The sequence below is a fragment of the Panicum virgatum genome, chromosome 5N, assembly GCF_016808335.1.
Source record: "Panicum virgatum strain AP13 chromosome 5N, P.virgatum_v5, whole genome shotgun sequence".
NCBI classification, from domain to species: domain Eukaryota; kingdom Viridiplantae; phylum Streptophyta; class Magnoliopsida; order Poales; family Poaceae; genus Panicum; species Panicum virgatum.
In genome coordinates this window covers 45,514,703-45,522,261 of record NC_053149.1, presented here as the reverse complement: position 1 = coordinate 45,522,261, position 7,559 = coordinate 45,514,703, and the positions used below count along the sequence as shown (strand labels likewise).

General features: G+C 50.3%; 1 long non-coding RNA gene across 1 annotated transcript; it reads left to right on the top strand.

Moving 5' to 3' along the window:
* Positions 1-2,754: 2,754 nt before the first annotated feature.
* Positions 2,755-4,081, top strand: LOC120673056. Its single transcript, XR_005674482.1, has 3 exons — positions 2,755-2,778; positions 3,216-3,276; positions 3,752-4,081. It is a non-coding gene; the product is annotated as an uncharacterized LOC120673056 (long non-coding RNA).
* Positions 4,082-7,559: the final 3,478 nt, after the last annotated feature.

The window sequence follows — 7,559 nt, the reverse complement described above, 5'->3', positions numbered from 1 at the left end:
TCTGCTGGCTTCGTTGTGAACGAAACTGACAAATGTGTGTACTATCGCTATGGTGGGGCTGGAGGAGTGATTTTGTGCTTATATGTGGATGACATACTAATCTTTGGCACTAGCCTTAATGTGATTAAGGAAGTCAAATAATTTTTATCTCGAAGTTTTGAGATGAACGATCTGGGAGAAGCTAATGTTATCCTTAATATAAAGCTAGTAAAAGAGAGCAATGGTGGGATGATTCTTACACAGTCTCACTATGTGGAGAAGGTGCTAAATCGCTTTGGTTATAGCGACTATAAAACTGTCTCAACACCATTTGATGCCAGTTTAATTCTAAGGAAGAACAAAAGGATAATGCGAGATTAGCTGAGATATTCTCAGATCATTGGATCATTTATGTATTTAGCTAGTGCAACAAGATCTGACATCTCGTTTGCTGTAAGCAAACTGAGCCGGTTTGTTTCAAACCCGAGAGATGATCATTGGAAGGCTCTTGAAAGAATAATGCGCTATCTAAAGGGCACAATGAACTATGGAATTCACTACACCGGGTACCCGAGGGTACTAGAAGGGTATAGTGATTTAAACTGGATTTCTGATGCTGATGAGATAAATGCCACAAGTGGATATGTGTTTACACTTAGTGGTGGAGCTTTTTCCTGGAAGTCTTGCAAGCAGACCATCTTAACGAGGTCAACTATGGAAGCAGAACTCACAGCATTAGATACCACCACTATTGAGGCTGAGTGGCTTCGTGAGCTCCTTATGGACTTGACGATAGTTGAAAAATCGATACCGGCAATTCTAATGAACTGTGATAATCAAACGGTGATTGTCAAGGTGAACAGTTCAAAGGATAACATGAAGTCATCAAGACATATGAAAAGGTGGTTGAAATCTGTCAGAAAATTGAGAAACTCCAGAGTAATAGCCTTGGACTATATTCAGACGGCTAAAAATCTGGCAGATCAATTTACAAAGGGTCTTTCACGAAATGTGATAGACAATGCATCTATGGAATTGGGCTTGAAACCCACGTGAGTCATTCTATAGTGGAAACCTGTCATATGTGATCGGAGATCCCGTGAAGTAGGATGGTGAAACAAACTAAAGTCTGACTGAGAGAAGAGAACCTTTGTTAAAAGACTCATTCCGTGTATAAGATGCATTTCTCTTCTAATCTGTATGGCAGGTTGATCTATACCTTAATGTGTTTCAGGTGGTTTCTTCAAAACAAATGAGTAGTTTTCTTGAAACAAAGATGTTGTCGTACAGAACATCTGAAAGGAACACACCTATATGAGTCTGGCTACTGGTTATAGTCTATGAGAATTGGGTATTCTCTAGAAACTCATGAAAGGCCTGGAATATGACTTATAAGCTCCAAACCGCGGGGATGCTTATGCAGTCTAGTACCAGTGTAGGGCTCTGGTCAAACTTGTTTGCAGAAGACTGGCAATTCAAGGCATAGTCCATTGTACAGTTGTGAATAAGTGTAGTCTTTGTCCTAGATGGAAGTTCAACTTAACAGTCTCTGTCAAATACTGGTATATCAATGAGGGAATGAGAACATTTCTAGTGTGGCTTGAAATTCTTGGTGGGAATTGTTGGAATTATGTGCTTGACCCATTTATTCTATTCATTGCAATAAAAGAATTCAAAGCCCACTATTAAATGCTAGGGAATCAATTGCTTAATACCATATCGGGATTTGAGGAAGATCTCAACCGACTTAAAGAGTGGACCCTGTGTACACCACTTGTGAAGCCGGTAAGAGGAGGTCGGTGAACCACACGCGTGCGCGTGCTCGCTCGCCTCGCCGGGCCGAGGCCGTGGGTGTGGGCGTGGCGAGGCGCGGCGCGGCCGGACGGGCGGTGCGTGTGCGTGACGTGCGGTACGGTGCGACGTGCTGAGATGAGAACGTTTTTGTTGTTGAATGCAATTAGAGACAATAATCGTTGTTGAATGCAATCAAAGACAATAAACGTGACAGTGATGACAGGAGGATCATGGCCTTGACCGTTGGCACTGATTCACTAGTAACTGCACTCATCAAAACCATCATAACGTCCAGGTTCATTGAATCTGAGGCACCTCCACGCCTATATAAACCAGCCCCTCATCCACTCATCCACACACCACCAGCACTTGCTTCAGGTACTCTTGCTTAGGAGACCTCTCCCTTCTCCCTCTGCTGCTTTCTGCCATCCCCATCGCTAGCGCTGTGAGCACAGCTCTGGCAAGAGCAGGCCTCCGAAACCTCTGCAACGCTGAGATCCTGCTCGGGATAGCAGGGCAATCAGGTTTTTGGGGATCATCTTGACGCGACTGCTCGCTCCTGATCGACTACTTCGTCTCCTTTCCGGAGGCCGAACGTCTACGTCAACAACTTCCTGGTGACCGAACGACTACGTCCTCTACTTCCGGTGACCGTACCTGTGTTCCCCAAGTGAATATCAAGATCGTCTCGACTACCTCCCGACGGCCGTCTGCACTGCAATGACTAAAGATCGGCTACATCGAACAGCCCTGACCAACACAATGTCCAGTCATGGGAACGACGCAACTGGTGCCTCCGGCACTGGTCCCGCCTTGGGGTACACTCTAAACCTATTCTGGTTTAATATTTTGTTCATACTTATTTGGAAGAATAATATGCACACAAGCACATATTTTGTTCACACATTATCACTCATTTATGTCATGAAATTGATAATAATATTTGAAATTAAAATATACCGGAAAATGCCTAATTTCTAACAGTTATTTAGTCCGTTTGGCCAGGTCAGCTTCTCTCCTTTTGTCTGTGTTTAGTCGAAATGCGCATGGCCAACGACAGTTTCGTGGGAATGAGTTTAATATCTTGTGATGTTTTTTCTGAACATGACCTGCTGAGTGCTACTACCAAATTTTGCAGTTAGGATTTAGGATAGTTAATTGATATAGCTCCTGATTTAGGAACTTTGTAGTTAACTGATCTGTGTCTGATTTAGGTATATAACTGGATGCACACTAGTACTTGCAGGATAATTTTTTTATGCTTATCAAGAGGCAAGAATGGATAATTGATATAGGTGGGTGTGTCTTTCTTGCTGAGCATCTTTTGTGACAGATAATTCCTCCAACTGAACTAGCTTCGAATAACAACTCACTATCTGTTCATATGGCTTGGTTTTACAAATTTAAGCCTATTTGCTTACTCTTCTTGCTTGCTCTTGCAGATCTTGTTGACTTCAAGGTCGTCATCTCCAAGATCCAGTTCTTTGTCTGAGATCACGCCAGGTGAGGCTTCTAGCCCTTTCTAGAAGATCCACTTCACTGTTATTTTGGTCCATCTAGTGCCTGGATAGGGTATCAACAACCTGCTGGAAGTTTGATTGTAACTGCATTCTGAATTAAGTATATTTATGTCTCAGTATTAAGCAAACTCTGTACAGGTATTTTGCTGCACCAGAGTTCAGTTTAGCTCAGTTTTAAGTATACTACATTTGCTAATAGCTCTCTCTAGAATGGCTATAATCAGGTTTGCTAATAGCTCTCTAGAATAGATTGCTATATGTGCAGTATGTCTCACCCTTCTTTATCTTGTGATAGAGGTGAGTGAGCCTTTTGTTTTAACCATTTTATTTGTAGAAAGATAAAGGAGATATGCATGCAACTCACCAATTCATGATATGAAATGTGTAACAAGCATGACACTTCATACTGTTCTGCTGCATATTCTTGTAACTCACCATTTCTTTTGTGTTATTTGTAGAGGACTTGGCGGAAGCAACACATGATCAGGGAAAAGGGAAGTGGCCTTCATCATTAGCATCTGAGAAACGTTCAAGATCATAGCTAGATTTTGTGCAGTTTACAGCTTGGTGCAAATTACGTGTCTATTTTACATGCAAAGCACTTGGTGGAAGCAACCTGAAGAGCCCAGTTGCCTTGTTCTATGTTGTTATACTTCTTTATGCTATCTCAAATAATTCATCACATCATATAATTTTTGTGATTGTTCAAATCATACATATCATATCTCGTTTGGGTTATTGAAAGCAGCGGGAATAGAGTTTGTGGTCAACCTGAATTTTTCTTGATTTATCCTTAATTTTCGAGATATTTTATTACCTCATGGATATCCCCTCCCCCAATTCAGTTCCCAAATGTCATCCGGGAAAAAAACCCCCGGCGGGAGAGGAGACCCAGGGAAACGAAATTGCGATAAAATCCCCTTCGGGGGTTGCCTTCCTCATGATGCCGTTGGGTGAAAGAACGGGTCACCCGCACCCACACCCACACCCATATATTACCCATCCCCGATTTACCCATATCCAAATGAGTGGATAATTATTCATGGATATGAATAATCCATGGATAACCTCCATCTTCTCAACTCAGCACTCACGGGTAACACAGCTGATCACACAACTAGCTAGTGCTCGTGCTCCCCCTACCGCATCTGCGTTGATTGAAAGAGGCTTGTGCAGTTGCGCGGATAGACGACCCGCGACCTCGAGTTTGGCATCAATGTCGGCAGGGTGCTCGGCATGGATCCAGTGGAGCAGCTAGAGGGCGGCGGCGGCGGCGGCTGTGCGTAGGGACATCGGAGTCTCGTATGGCGGGGGTCTGTTCCTGGGCGACTTCGGATGCGCTTCGCGGAGGAACTGAGCACGGGGAAGGGCGTCGTCCTCGTTGAAGATGGTGGCAAAGTGGCATGGCAGAACAAGTAGGTGGCCTGGAAGCAAAACCAAGTATTGATGCACAGCGCGTGGAAGCGGAGCCCGCGGCAGTATGCGACCCTCCTCACCGTTCGTGAGCTTCGGCGCCGCCGCCACTGCCACCAGACGAGGAAGGTGCACGAAGACGGGCCGTATAAACTGACGGGTATGGTTAAAATGGGTATTACCTGCGTATATCCTACCCGTACCCAAAGTTAGATGGATAATTTCGTATCCTACCCAAACAGGACGGGTGTGGATTTGGGTATGGGTGTTGGGTACCCAACGGCAACGTGATGCCTTCCCCATGGTTGCTTATCCCGAGTAGGGCTAGTTTTTTTTTTTTTGAGAAATCGGGATTGCATTTCACATGTAAAAGATAAGGTTTACATTGCAACTTTTGCAAAGGCACCCTTGAAAAATAAGAAAATTACAATACAGCCCAAACAAGAGTCTCCCGGTCGTCTTCGTCGCCGGCACCCGGAGTGGCCTCCCGACGAGCCTCCGCCTCACCAAAGGTTGGAAGAGGAGCGCGTCCAGGATGCAACTTGAAGCCAAAGCCCTTCCCGACGAAGAAACAAAGTTTTTGTTTGCCTCATCGAGTAGCACATCGAACACATCGACATGTCGTAGAAACGTTGAACGCGCGAGCAGTAGAAGGTGACCGTCGGCCACCTCGTGTCGGCCACCTCGTCGCTGGGAACTTGGGTTCTAACGCCATAAGCACCGCCGGCCACCCCAAAGCACCGAACATCTGAGTAACCGAAAGGGAAAGACCGCCCAAGCAGTTGAAAAAAACCACTCCCCCGATTCCTCAAGAAGGTGGTAAGAAAAACCTCCCTTGATCCTCGCCGGACATGGCATCGACTGTGGTGCCGTCTCCGGAGAAGGCAAAAGAGGGACAAAAGAACTCACCAGATCTTAGTGAGGATGCAACACACCACCTCCTCGCCGCTGCCAGAACGAACTTGGGCGAGGTGGAGAAGGGGTCCAGCTCCTCAAAGCCGTCGTCCTCGACGTTGCCCACCTCGCACCGGCCCAACGCCCAGCCGCACTGCAGCAGCGCTATTGTGGCAGAGGCCAACGCAGCCACCAAGGACGTCGCCCGGCAGAGCACGGGCAAGGCCGCCGAGGCCATGGACGAGACGGAGCCGAGACGAGCCAACGCCGGCAAAGAGAAACTGGCAGATCTGACCATACCTTATTTAAACTAGACCTAATAAGAGAGGGGCTTTTACAATTTTACCATTATAACGAATGGCACTCATCAGATTATCACTCTTAGAATGACACCTACAACTATACCAGCGGAGAGAAGTTTGAGTTTCATTTTTACCACATTTGCTGATGTGGCACGCCACGCCAGCTGCACGCGCTGGCACCCGGTCAGCAGGCTCAAGTGCAATGTCCTTCCTGCCCCTGATCTGCTCCTCTCTCCCCTCTCTCCGACAGCTGGGTCCCGCAGCTCATCTCACTTCCATGTGGGCCTCACACGTCAGCTCTGTCCCCTACCTCTAGCACCAAAGCCACTCAGCACCAAAGACGCGCCAACAATGGCCATGGCGGCAGGCGCGGAGGCCGAGAGCGCCCCCGGCACCGGATCCAAGGGCGAGGGCGTAGGGCAGCACGCGGGATGGCCTCTCCCTCCTCACGTCCTCCCTCCCTCCCTCCCCCGAGCTCGCAGCGCCTCTCCTCCCTCCCTCCGCTCGCGCCGGCCATGGCGAGCTGGGACGGGCGGCCGCGGCGGCGTGGCGAGCTGGGGCGGCCGCGAGCTCCTTGTCCTACCCGTTCTGCAGGGCCCCCTCTTCGCCGGCCTCGCCCACCTCTGCTTGCGGCGGCGGCGTGGGACAAGCCCGGCGGCGGCGGCAGGGGACGAGCCTGATGGCGCGCGCGTCCTCCATCCTCCTCCCTCACCGGCGCCTCCCCACCCACGAGATGACACGCCGCTGCCCGCGCTCTCTCCCTCCCCGACGGCGGCGAATCGGCCTCCCCTGCGCACCTCCACCTCGTCGTGGCTCCTCCTCGCGTGCGTGGTGGCGTCCATGGCGCGCGCGCGCAGGCCGGTGTCTGCCCCTGCCTCCCGGAGCTGCCGTGGCAGAGACTCGGCGGGGAGGACGTGGAGAGGAGCGGAGCGGGACGCGGCGTGGTGGGGCGGGGCGGGGCGGAGCCCCCGCGGCGGAGGCTCGGCGGGGAGGACGTGCGGCGGCAGGGCTCGGCTCGGCTCCGGCCATGGCCACGGTGGTCCTCCTCTCCCTCCCGGCCACGGCCGTCCTCCACTCCCTCCCTGCCACGGCGGCGCGCGGCCGTCCTCCCTCCCTCACCAGTGTGTTGCCGGCCTGCGCGAGCTCCCTCCCTCCCCACGGCCAGGCAGAGGCGCTCACGGTGGCGGAGGCGGTGTGGGTGGGTCGCGGTGGCGGCGACGCCGCGGAGCAGGGCGAGGGGAGGACAGAGCAGTGGCTTTGGTGCTGGAGGTAGGGGACAGAGCTATCGTGCGGGGCCCACATGGAAGTGAGATGAGCTGCGGGACCCAGCTGTTGGAGAGAGGGGAGAGAGGAGCAGATCAGGGACAGGAAGGACATTTCACTTGAGCCTGCTGACCGGGTGCCAGCGCGTGCGGCTGGCGTGGCGTGCCACATCAGCAAATATGGTAAAAATGAAACTCAAACTTCTCTCCGCTGGTATAGTTGTAGGTGTCATTCTAAGAGTGATAATCTGATGAGTGCCATTCGTTATAATGGTAAAATGTAAAAACCCCAATAAGAGATAGTATATACACATCTTCCGTCGATTCGTCCAGCCCCCTCCGACGACGGCGGCGAAGCCGCCGGAGGCGAGGACGGACGACGGCGAATCGACGGG